Source organism: Podarcis bocagei (genome assembly GCF_964188305.1).
Source record: "Podarcis bocagei genome assembly, chromosome: 5".
NCBI lineage: Eukaryota > Metazoa > Chordata > Lepidosauria > Squamata > Lacertidae > Podarcis > Podarcis bocagei.
Window position 1 is genome coordinate 70,581,663 of NC_138129.1, and position 13,234 is coordinate 70,594,896.

At 43.0% G+C, this 13,234-nt stretch overlaps 1 long non-coding RNA gene across 2 annotated transcripts in view; it reads right to left on the reverse strand.

Moving 5' to 3' along the window:
• The window catches only part of LOC308586841, a 45,154-nt gene extending 33,818 nt beyond the window's left edge, over nucleotides 1–11,336 (reverse strand). Inside the window, exons 1-2 of one of the 2 annotated variants that reach the window (XR_014008090.1) lie at nucleotides 11,232–11,336; nucleotides 2,026–2,112 (exon numbers count right to left, since the gene is read on the reverse strand). This is a non-coding gene — a long non-coding RNA (uncharacterized lncRNA). Of the gene's footprint in view, nucleotides 1–2,025; nucleotides 2,113–2,444; nucleotides 2,633–11,231 lie in introns of those variants that run through there. The other variant, XR_014008091.1, reaches the window with a different exon arrangement.
• Nucleotides 11,337–13,234: the final 1,898 nt, after the last annotated feature.

The window sequence follows — 13,234 nt, forward strand, 5'->3', positions numbered from 1 at the left end:
CTATGTGTTTATGTGAATTACGTTGCATCAAATGCCTGGTACAAATACATTAATACTTTGGCTCCATATCTAAAAACACTTCCTAGGGTGCAAATCCCATTGAACATGCTGCAGCTTATTCCAAGCAAACAGTATTGGGTGGTTCTTTAAGCATTTATTTAGTGATTTTGGAATTCAGCAAGTGTTTCCTGTAATTATCTTTACAACTGCCTTGTAAGGTAAGACCAATATTGTAGAATGGAGGAGAGCTGAGATGAAAATAGTGGCTTGCCTATTCATTCCTAATGAACTTGTGGTGGGGTGTGTGTGTGTGATTAGAACTAGTGTTATCGTGGTTCACAGCTCAGCCTCATAACCCTGCACCAAACAAACATTCTAACAGCCAAAAAGTGACCTGGAATTAATCTACATTTGAACACTTGGGGTGCCATTTCCCTGAAACAACTGGAAGCCACTTAATCATTTACCAAAGTGGAAAGTAGGCGTTGTGGTTGAAGGTTCCCATGACCTTAAGACGAGGCTGTTGGGAAATGGGCATGTCTATGAAGGAAGCAGCTTATGGGAACTTCTTATGGGAAAGAATTTATTAAATAACTAGCTGGCTTTAATTAGCTATACTTGCTGCTTGTGGTCACTCAAAAAAATGTAGTTGTGCAAATAAACAAACAGTGATGTCATTTTGACTCACCGCTTGTCCATGTTTCTGAAAGTGATACTTTTGGAGCAAGTTCTTCAGGACAGGGCAGGAAGAGGATTACCACAGAGCAACTAGCCTCTGAAAGCACTTCTTTTTAGATCAGGTTCTTCTGGAAACAGCAGGAGGGAAATGCAGAACCACCCACTGGAGAGAAACCAAATACCTCCTCTACCTTTTTTTTGGAGCAGATTTAGCAGCAGCAGCAGTAGCACCATCAGGGCAGGATTTGGGGGCAGAAGCAATACTCGGGCAGAATAAAGAGGAAGGAGATGCCTTAAGGCTTTTTCATTCAGTTCAAAGCTATCAAATTAGAGCCTTGTTTCTGAACAAAACAACATGTATGAACACTTGATGATGATGATTATATCCCACCCTTCCTCCTGAAGGAAGGAATTTTAAGAACACATGTGTAAAAGGAAGTGGTTATTGTCTAGGTGTGAAATGAAAGGTGTGTGTGTGGGGGGGAGATATTCCTTTGATTTCATCCATGCCCTGAGACTGCAAATGGGTGTCTCATCTATTACACAGTGGAGGCCACAAGATATTGTACTTGGTGCAGGATACACTTTGTGTATAATACAGGGCATAAGCCTTTGGCATTGGTGTGTCTTATGCATGCCAGGACAGGTGTGCGGTAACTATGTCAACCAGATAAATTGGCATGGGAAGAAAGCATTTGCCAATCACACAAATAATGTCATATCCAATATAGGATGCAGTTCTCATCCACTCAGTCCTTCTCCGTTGAACTTAAAGGGGCTGACTTTTGAGTAGACATTTATAACATTGCACTGGCATTTTCATGAGTTTCTGTACATTTATTTATTTTTACATTTAAGGTAAAATAAGGTAAATGGCACCTGGACGGTTGAGTCCTGTCAAAGACGACAATGGGGTGTGGCGCTTATCTCGCTTTCGGGCCGTTTGTCCACAGACAGCTTTTCAGGTCATGTGGCCAGGATGACTAAACAGCTTCTGGCACTATGGGACTCCATGATGGAAGCCAGAGTGGACAGAAACGCCGTTTACCTTCACGTGGCTGTGGTACCTATTTATCTACTTGCACTATCATGCTTTTGAAGTGCTAGGTTGGCAGGAGCTGGGACAGAGCAACAGGAGCTCATCCCGCCACAGGGATTTGAACCACTGACCTTCTGATTGGCAATCTCAAGAGGCTTAGTGGTTTAGGCCACAGAGCCACCTGTGTCCCTATTACATTTATATCCCACCTTTCCTAGTTCAAGGTGCCTTATGTGGTTCTTCGCTTCCTCATTTTATCGTCACAACAACCCCTGTGAGATAGGTTAGGTTGAGAGACAGTGACTGACCTGAGATTGGCAAGTGAAATTCATGGTTGAGTGGGAATTTGAACACAGCTCTCCCACGCTCTAGTCCAACACAGGCAGAGGGTTTTCCTGAAAGAAACGAGAGAGGCATTTTAAAACAGCACAATTCTATTGCTTGATACAAGGCATCTGTTTGAGCAGCATCCAGACTCCAATATGAATTAACTTTAAAACTTAATTTAAAATAAAGCCACTAGGTAGGTTTACAGTCCATGAAAAGCCCCAAGAAACACTGTATTATTTTGGCTGCTTTAAGTTTCTTTGTAAAGGAACTGATCAGTACGATTGCCTTCCAAAGCTCTCTACTTCCTCACAGTTTCCTGCATCAGGAGAGAAATTGCTGCTCTTTGTGAGTTAAACCAATCTTTAAAGAACCTTTTAAGGCTAAAATACGAATTTACCACTGTTTTTCATCTCTGTAAAAAAGGGATCCATCTCCCAATTTGTCAGCCTCTCCATTTTTCCAGCCACCTCTCTCCATAACAGTTAAAAGTTTTAAAGGACAATAAATTTGAGCATTTTATGCAGTGCTTTTTCATAAGGGCAGTTCAATTTATCTCTATTCCTGGGAAAGATGAATGTTGCCATTCTGCATTGCAAAGCCTTCCGTTGCATTGCAAAGGCTGCATGAGAGCATTTATGGAACACACAGGCTCTCAGATGTCACCCGAGCGCCCAAATATGGATGAGCCTTCACCCGGCAACTGCCATCTGTTGAGTGCTTTGTGACAGCTGTATCTCTTGACCAGAACTGGTTTGCACATAATCAGGCAAGGAGGCAGCGTGCTGCAGACCCACCTCCCACTCGGGTGGGGGGGGGAATTCCATGTTTGCTAGGCCTGCGACTCCGACTTTAATGGCACTGTAATGATTTTCTAACAGACACAGTGGTATTCGGCTTTGATTTAGAGCAAACAATAAACTACAGCACAGTTTAAAAGCAGTGGCTAGGAATTCCTAATGCAGGGATGGTTAGTCTTGGATGAGTGCTTATGGCTGCTTATGCGTTGCCCAGAGAGAGATATTTTCCCCCCTAAATGAAAATTATTTCACAATAATACCTTGCATGGGTGTTTTCTCAACAACCCCCCTCCCTCCTTCTGTCAAGACTTCGAAAACAAGACTTGACAAAAGGTTTCTGTGAATAAGACCATTGTTATCTCTGCGAGTGGCAAGGGTTATTTCCATGTCGGATATCTGCACTCAACAAAAAAACGATTTAGTGTGCGCAAACCAGTTCTGTTTGAAATGTGCAGACAAAAAAACAAAAACAAAAGAGTACCTTGATATATTTTTCGTTCCAGCCTATTTTTTTGGGCAGTTCACTCTCCGTTCACCCTAGTGCCCTACCCCCACTCCACCCCCTACCCCAAATCTATAAAGCTGCCATCTGTCTCTCCTGCTTGCGAAGCAGCATCTCATAAGCTGGAGGCCTCCCAAAAGAGACGCAGCATGGCAAGGTCATAAAATGAGAAGCATAGGTGGTGGAGTGATGCAGGGGTCAAAGTCAAATCTGCTTTGAAGCATTGTGAAAGCTTCCTGGCTACCTCTCTCTCTCCCTCTAACCCATAATCACTCATCAGCTTCTCCACACATATGCTTGAGAGCTACATGCTGTCGTGCCATTGTACCAATGCCCCCTCCATGTGAAGGTCTCAGAAAGAATCGAAGAGAGAATCTCTAGGGCACCAATTCACACTTTCCTTTCCATTTATGCACAGGAACAAGCCCTAGACTGAGCGTATTCAATATATGTGCAGGCCTTATGTCAGAGTTTGGCCTTCCACAGATGAGGCAGATGATGAGGTACCATTAAGGGGCAACACATGTATTGGTGGTTTAATTGTTCCCTGAATTTTTATGGGACAACAGTGAAGTTTTCTACCTCAGGCACCACAAAAATCTCTCAGACATTTCCACACACAACGCAAAAAAGTTAAAATAGTGCCTTGTTCATGAAACACTGATGTGGAGAAAACAAAATGGTGTTGCTCTAGATCCATCGGCAGTGATGGCTGCTTCACTTTGTTTCGTGGTAAGACCAAACTTGTTCAAAACCAGGATTCTCTACTGCAGTAGCTTGATTATTATTACACTGCATTTCTAAAGTGAGATGCGCTGAAATTCAAGCTTGCCTGGCAATCACATTCTATAATTTATGCATATTGCATTTACATGTTCTTTTTTCTTGCTGAGCTTTGTGAATGACCTCCAGTGTTCTGTTGAATGGAAAGGGAAGGTACAAATTCCCTACATGTAAAAATGAATTAGTATATACAGATTGTATATGGGCTATCGCTCAGAATGCCCAAGCAGTGTTTGCTTGTCCATTCTGTCTCAGAAATCAGCTTGTAAGAAAGATCTGGTAATAGCTGCTGCCCAGTTATAAACAATCACAAATCAAGAACAGGCTAGACTAGAGAGGTCATAAAGAGTTCTCCAGCTCTGCTAAAAAGCAGTGGTTTTGCAATGACATGAAGGCTACAGTTGTAAAACCATTTACCTGGGAGTAAGCCCTATTGAACTGGCTGCAAGTTACTTTTGAGTGCGCATGTATACGATTGCACTGTAAGGCTATGCACTTCACAATAGTTTTTTTCTTCTTCAAATATTTGGAAGTATAGCAAAGCCACAATGACCATAATATGCGCGCTCTCTCTCTCTCTCTCTCTCTCTCTCTCTCTCTCTCTCTCTCTCTCTCTCTCTGCATAACAGTATCTGGTTTTGCAGGCTATTTGATCACCTCAAATATAAATAAAATAATAACTAATTAAAAACAGGTATTCAGGAAATTCATACGGACAAAAAAGGGCCTGGTCTTATGAGTCAGGCTTTGCCTGCCCAATGGGTCAGGGAAAGTCCGACTCATAAGATCAGACTCTGTTTCTGTCTATGTGAATTCCCATTTTTTATTTGGTTTTATATGCTTTTACATAACAGCTTTTCTGGTTTTATGTTATATTTTTGTTTTAATGATATTGTTAACTGTTTTTAAGTTGTATGCCACATAGGGATTTTTTTTAAAATATTAAATGTTTTAAAATTTTGTTTTAATGTTCTAGGGTTCCAAGCTGCATGTGATCGAGTGTCCTGTGGGCTAGGGACCACTCCCGGGGCAGTCCTGAACTTAAAAACAACTTTCCTTATACAAAAGAATGTTTTGAAACACGTTAGACACTTGGAGCAGGGAAACAATAGCAAGCGCACACACACACCCCAAGCACTGCCCCAAGAGTTCGTTCCAGTGAGTCCAGCCTTGCCCCCCAGGCCAGATGGTAGAAGCCTTGCAGAGGGAGCAGGTCCTGCAGTCCTCACCACAACAGAAGATTCCTTCATTGCAGTGGGTTGGACTTGATGATCCTTGTTGTCCCTTTCAGCTCTACAGTTCTATGATTTCTAGAGACTGTCTCTTCTTGGCCAAGCCAGCCACAAATGCACCCCACAACCTGAGCAGATCAGGGTGGCAGAATGGGGCCCTATTTGTGACTGTCCTCCCTCATGTCTGAGTAGGTCTGCATAGGATCACACCTCAAGTTAAGCAGCTTGTATTGTATTTCTCTCCCCCCTCCCCCCACCACCCCAGTAGGACTAATAGCAGGCTGTTGAGAGGAGAGGTGGTTTAAATTGTGATGTAACACTTGGGAAAGGCTGCTAAATCGCCCCTGCTCCAGTTTCTGGGGTCCAATCCAATTCAGGATGTGCCATGGCTGAATTTAAACTCTCTTAACTATCCTCCTTTCACAGATCTGCATCTTGTGTATTTTGGTCTTTAAGAAGTGTGCCAGTAATTAGTAAAACTCTACCCTTCTGCTTCCTTAATTCTGCTTCGCAAATCCATTTTTGGCGTGCTGATCTGTTTTTATGTGGCAGTGTGGTTGTGAATAAGCCTCTTGATTTCCTAAATAAAACAGCCTGCTCAAAGGGCAGGTAGAGAAGGCTGTTTATAGAAGCAGCTGGCTGAGGTGGTATAAAAGGGGGGCCCACGTCCTCACAAGTCACAACCAACCCTCTCCTTCCAATCCCCGGTGTTTAAATGTAACCTGTCCATTTTTTAATACTCGAGGTTGCATCGGGTGGCCTTTAACCAGCATATTTAGCAAGGGTGGAGCAGAAAGGTGGAGAGTTCCTATGTCCGAGCAAAAATGACGTGGTGAAAAATCAGTAAGGCTTGCAAGTAAACCAGCACTTTATTGCGGCTGCATGCTGACAGGGAATTTTCAATGAGAAGTGCTGCTTGGTGGCAGAAGTTACATGAGATGGACTGAAGTTTTGTAGCCCGTGTTGTCTTGAAGCAGGCTGAGGGAACTGGAAGTGGCTGGTGAATTACAGCACGCTAGGCATATGGTAAAACATATGCTCATGACAGCAAGCATGGAGAAGGTCTGCCTGCATCTTTCAGGCAACGGATAACAGAGATGTGCCTTACCCATTCGTATTTCAAAAGACAATTGTGCTGGCTGGCCAATGGCTTGTTTTATTCATTTTGTTTTTGTAGCCTTCCCTCATCACAGTTTTCCAGAAGCTTCTATGGGAGTAGTACACAGCACCACTGGAAGAAATGTCAGAATTTTAGTTCAGAGGCAGATAAAGTTTGAGGAATGGTGTTGGATTCTTCCTTCGTCTCTCAAGATAGGCATCCTTAATAGTGTATAATTTTGCGGCAAAGACTGAACTTTCCCCAAGCATCAGTTTTCTATGATCTAGAGGGATGCTAGGCATCTTATCACTCTGCCTTTCAGTAGGTTCACATCTTCCCCGCAGTTAATTTATACAAGAGGCCTACTTCTGGATGCCCTGCTAATTCCTAGCAAGGTTTGGCCTATCATTAGGCAGAGTGAGGTAGATGCCTCAGGCAGCAGGGGCCTGTGTGGGATGTGTGTGTGTGTGTGCGCGCGCGCACGCACGTCTTCCATGGCGAGGCATGGAAGACAGTGCTAGGTGTGCAAAATAGCCTGCCTTGTTCCCCCTAAGCTAACTTGCTGCTGTTTGGTGTCATGGAGTGTGCTGCCCCATCAACCAGTGTTGAAGTAAGACACAAATGCCAGTCCAGTTGGCTTGTATACATGGAACTGGGGGGGAGGCGCCATCTTGTCCTCCTCAGGCAGCAAAATGTCTTGTGCTCATTCCATCATTAAGCTGGATCCACAAGATTCAGCACCGGTGAGCTTTGGCTTCAGTTGAGCCCTGCGTTGTCACATTGTTCATGTGAAGTCTTGTTTCTCAGTTAGGAGCACAAATCTGTAACTATTTTGAAACTGGAGTTGTTGGAAGGCCAAACCACCCCACGTTCCCATTTGATTTTGTTTATGCTGGGGAATCCACCGTGTTGGGTTACAACTGTGTCATACATTCCCCCCATCTCTGCCCCCCTCCCCACGCTTACCTCTAGTGCTTAGGTTACAGCCCTATAACATTTAAAATACCAGCTCTGCTTTTAGCTCAGTGGGAGGCTCTGGTTTGTTGCTACATTAGATTTTACCAAATTGGATGGCATTCAGATTTTTTTTTTATTTTTACAAGTATATGCTAAAAGAAGCTAGTGAAACAAGCAATAAGCTTTCCCTCCCCTTGAAAGTCACTTTTATGTTGTAAAAGTTTGGTTTTTATACGGCAAAGTGGTTGTGAAATAGACTCTTGATTTCTTAAATAAAACAGCATGTAAGGAGGGCCAGGTAGGGGGAACGGGCCCCTCTCAAGCCTTTTTATAGACTGCACAGGCATCAAATGAGAGCTGCCTCCTCAGTCTGAGCACAGATCTTGAAAGTGCTTCGTTTTAAGACCACGTATGTAGCGTGGTTTTTCTTTCTCTTTTTAACAGTTTAATTGCTTATTTAGGGAGGGGGGGAGCACCAAGACCGACTCACATTCAAATGAAACTATGAAACTTGGGGGATTCCTTTGCAGATTTTTTGGATCACAATAGCAAGGGGGAGGGGGGGGGAATTAACAATGAACTTCACTGCCATACAGAAACATCCCACCACCACCCCACACAATAAGACAGAGCCTATAATTTGACATCTGGGTTCCAGGAAGGGCCCCGTGTACTATTCAAATTCAAAGCCAATGAGAAACTGCAGTTGGGGACGGGGGACGGGGCGAGGGAAGCCATGCAGCAATTGGGGTCATTGTTTGCTTTATGCGTATGGCTGATTAAAAATGCAAACGCCACTGTGCGGAGTAAAACGCCAGGGCAAACTCGAGAACAGTCGAAAAGGCCATGAGCTTGAGGATTATTTTATTCTTCTTTGTAAATTGCAGGGAGTAATTCCAGGGATGGGTGGGAGAAAGGGGGGGGGAGCGGAAAGTGGCCTGGTCTGCTGGGTGCTTGCATATGCAGTTGTCTGCCTCTTTTTACCACCAAGATAAGGACATGCTAAGTCGATGGAGATACTATTACTCCGTGGTTCCATGCTAATAAGGCATGCTTCCCACAGTGTGTGACAGAAAAGATGAATACCGTGCAGTGCTAATGGTTAATTTGTAGTGGCATGTGTGTTCCTTGAATGTTTGTGCAGTCTCCTGATTCACCCATATACAATTGAGCTTCTTATTCTCTCTCTCTCTTTCTTTCTCTCCTCTTTTCTCTTCTTAATCAAAAAAAGGGGGCATGGTGACACATAAAGAGATGAGGCGCGGCTGACAGACCAATTCTGAATGGGATCCTGTCCCATCGACTATCACTCCCCCCCCTTACTATTCTAATAATTGACCCACTAAAAAATGTATTTATTGGGAGCAAATCATTTTTAAGCCTTGGCCACATTTTATTTTATTTTTAAAAATGTTAATGGTGTTAGAAACCTGTCACAGATAGCATCAGACCTCAGCAATGTTAATCTACATAGCCTGGCTTTGAAAGTCCTCTGGGAAGCATATATTTAGGCTTACTGCTGAGCGAACATGACTGTTAGGATTATGGAGGCCCTACAGAGTGAGGGAAAACATAACGCTTCATCTGACTAGCAAGTAAACAATGGGGCGATTGTCTGAGGACGCTTTGGGACTAAAGAGCCCTACTGCTGAGGAACTCTAGGTATAAAGCTGCTATCAGGAAGGAGCCTTAATGTTTTCTTCATGGAGCTCGAAGGCTGTCAGAGATTCAGATGAGCTACCCTAGGGAGCGTACAGGAATCCAAACAGGATATTCTTGTTTTCAGGCCTGCTTTGAGTAATTATGCAACACTTGAACTTCTCCAAGTTCTCCGGCATGAGCAAAGCGTGTCTCTAAAAAGAACAGCAAGGTGTCCCGGTAGTGTGGGAAGTGTTGTTAAAGAAGTCAGCTTGCTTAATTTCATCGCTACCCATCAGCAAAAGACACAAAAGCTAGTTTTACCCACAGCTGAGTGCCATTTCCAAGCCACACACAGAATGAGCCAATGTTACCGCACTGAATATGTATAGAATTGCTTTTGGGTGTTTGTGTGTGTGTCCTATAACAAAGCATTTTCTCTTTAGTCAGCATAGAGTGGGGGGATTTAATTAGACTGATCTAGTTACAGGTACTCTGTGCTTTGTTTACAGCCCAGTCCCAAGATAAAGAACCTTTGACCTTCCTCGGGCTGTTGATGGACTACAACTCCCATTATCCCTGACCATTGGTCATGCTGGCTGAGCTGATGGGAGCTGTAGTGCAGCAACATCATGGGGGGATGCGCTAAGGTTCCCCATCCCTGCCTTAACAGAGTATTTCTAACCTCAGCCAGACTGTAGCGGGATGTCACTTTGCAGGCAGAAGCCAGCAAAGATGTTTTGGGCTCGTTGGAGGAACACCTCTGCAAGTGCAGTGTGTGTGAGAATTGTAGTGAATCAGGATGTGGGCCATTGGCACGACTTCCCTCTCAGTGGACACTTTGGCTTATTTATCTTAAGAGCGGGATCTGAAAGGCAATGTACATGGGACAGTTATGCATTAACACACATCTGATGACAAACCAAGCAATAATGCTCTAGTGTAGAAGACGCAGCTTGTTTACACTTCAGCATGCATGTGTTGTAAAACTGACGCTTCCGTTGCAGCCTTTTTGGCACCAGGGTTTGGCCTTTTTAAGATTCTCCCAGGAACCTTTTGTAAAGAAATATTTTCCCAGGCATTTGAAGATTATTTTAAGATCTTCAGTGTTTTTAGCTTTGCCGTGCTAATGTATGCTTAACTGTTGCTTTTTTTATTTGTTTGTTTTGCTTTGGTTTTGTATGTTGGTTTTATTATGTTTATTTTTGAGAGCTCACGTAAATTGCATTGTATTGTTTTTAACTTTTAGCATTAATTGCCCAGGAGGCATTGTTAATTGAGCAGCATACAAATGGCGATGTATGTATATAAGTAAATGTGTATATAAATATATAAAAAATACAAAACTGAGCACAGTTTTGGACTAGCACAGATAAAGTCCTGTGTTGTGGAAGCCTCAGCAGAGGACTCAATACGTTCTGGTTTACCGTGCCTTATTTTATTTATTTTATTTTTCAAGGCCACATATGACCAGACTAAACGAGTCTTTCCATGTTTTGATTTGGTGGCAATGGTGACATGCCATAGAATAAAGATGACTTTGGGAGACAGAAACACAGGAAGCTGCCTTATATTATAAAGTCAGATCACTGGTCTATCTAACCCAGTATTATCAATTTCAATTGGCACCAGCCTTAGAGGATTTCAGATGGGGAACGTTCCCAGACCTACCTGAAGATTTGAGGGATTGAACCTGAGACATACAACAAGTACTGTTACATACATACATACATACATACATACATGGCAGCATTTCTTGTTCACTATCAAGGACTGATAGTACATCACTACACCAAACATTGCATCCTCAGCCTTTAAACCATGTGCAAGGAAAGTCCACTAAACCAGTGTGAGCACACACTGCTCCAAGTTGTGTCATCTGTCAGCATCGCTCCATAGGAATCAAAGGGTTGTGAGAGCGCACGTGAACCAGCTGTGCTGAGCATTCCCTACAGTTCTTTGCTTCTGCAGAGCATATGCTGCCTGACACACTATCCCTCTCTGTGACTCCAGCAGCATGCAGCCCTCCTCAATGTGGTTGTACTCGGGGAAAAGGCTTGGCTTTTTTGTTAATGGCACTTTCTCTGGCCAGCTACCCTAACCCAAAAGCAACCTGGCACAAGCTACATTGCCCCTATCTGCTAGGAAATAGAGAATGGCATGTCACCTCACTTACCATCAATTAATTCTAATTGAGTTGCAGCAGTACATGAATCCATATGGGGGATTTGCACAAAATGCTGGGAGTGGGGTGCATTTGAAGCGTAGGGTTTCTCCAAACCCTATTTTGCAAAAGGGAACGTCACTCCTCCCTGTTCCCTGTAAGCCTTGGCTGTTCCTGTTTGTCAGCTCTGGTTGCCAAACCTCCCTCCGTCTCCCTTTCATTAGGCCACTTTCTACCTGGAATGGCAACTTTTGTTATAGCAACATAAATAGTGCCCTAGATTGGTGGCTTCCTTCCTGTAGGTGAGGCAGATGAAACATTCTCAGAGTTAATCAGTGGTGTTCGTAATTATCAAGGTAACAGTGGCATGCACATAATAACTGCGTTATTAGTTATTGCGAGTCAGTCTCATGATGCAAAGCTTGTAACTTAATATTAACTGGCGATGTTGCTGCTGCGTATCCTGTTGTGGGTGGATTCTTGGAGACTCTTGATTGTGTAATGGAGCTTAATTCTTAAGAGATGGCCAGCTATTTAGAGCTGTGGAAGGAAGGTGTTGCCACTTCTTTAGGGAGAGGGTTGGGATTGGACACAAACAGTGTTCAACATCTCTTAACACGTTACAATTTGCTTCCCCATCTGCTGTGACAAATAAATAAGATTTGCTTGTTAGAACTAACAAGCTGTGAAGCTTTTACCTCAGGTTGCCCCCACCCCCAAATAAAGACTTTTGCTGAAGAGAGTGTAAAAATGCCACTCGGCCTTCTGCCCTCGTTTGCAGAAGTAAACATTGATCAAACTCTTAAAGGTAAAAAGCGTATGGTCTTATACAACAGCTGTTTCACAGTTTGTCTCAACTGAATTCATACTAGGGTTCTTTGTTGTTGTTTATATGACAATGGAAATCCTAGCATGGTGACAATAACAGGTTTTGACATCGGAGAGTTGTATCCAGTGTTCTTCATACTCAAATGAGACCCACTGAAATTAATAGAACTAAATTAGTTGTTGTCCATTAATTTCAGTCAGCTCATTGTGCAAGAGCACCAAACCAACTTTAGTTGCACAACCTGAAACTGACCATAAGCATGCTGCCGTTAGCTGAGACCCATCATACAGCAATCCAAGGCAGTGCCTTTTCTGTGGTAGCACGTGCTATCTGAAAGCTGCTTCCCTCTGAAATAAAGCAGGCATGGACTGCCATGGGCTTTCAAAGCCTGCTTAAGACATACCTGTTTACTCAAGCTGGCTCCTATTTTGCAGCTTGAAGTAAGATATCATGCTGGCTGCAGTGGGTGGGGTTTTGCAGTGGCTTAAGATTTTAATGTCTGTTGCATCTTACTGTATTTTATTTGTGTTTTCTGAACCATTCTAGTATTACTAAGATAAACAGCCGTATATCAATATTTTAAGGTAAAAATCTTATTGAATACATCTAGACCTGATTCTACCTGAACTTTCCTAAGAGGCTTGATCCAGCAGTCGAGGTCAGACCTTAGCCAATCCACATCTGTGTGCCGCTAATGTGAAAACAGTACATATTGGCAACACATCAACAAAGAGTTGACAACTCAATCCCATTTATTACAATGGACAAGCATATTTAACTCAGTGCTGGAGTTTGGCCAGCAACTTAGGTGAATCCAACTTGTGGATTTACACCATTGCACAAGAGTCGTAGCCCCCCACCCCAAGCCACAGCTAAGAAGGACAATGGATTTGTATGTGCATTTAGGGCAGGTAAAGGACTATTTTTGTGATCAGGAAGTGTGGGGGCAGTCATTGCATAAAGACAGTGTCTAAACTGTGTATAATAGCCTTGTTCTCTCTCTCTCCAAATAAAAAAAGCAAACGAGAGAATTCCTGATAAATCTGCAATAGGTTTTGAGGGATAAAATGGCTAAACTATCATCAATTCAAAGGTGGAAAGAATTGCATATTTTGTATTTAAGAGAATACTTTTCCACTTTTCTTCAGAATGGCTCAGCAACTACAGGAAATTTATTTGCACCACA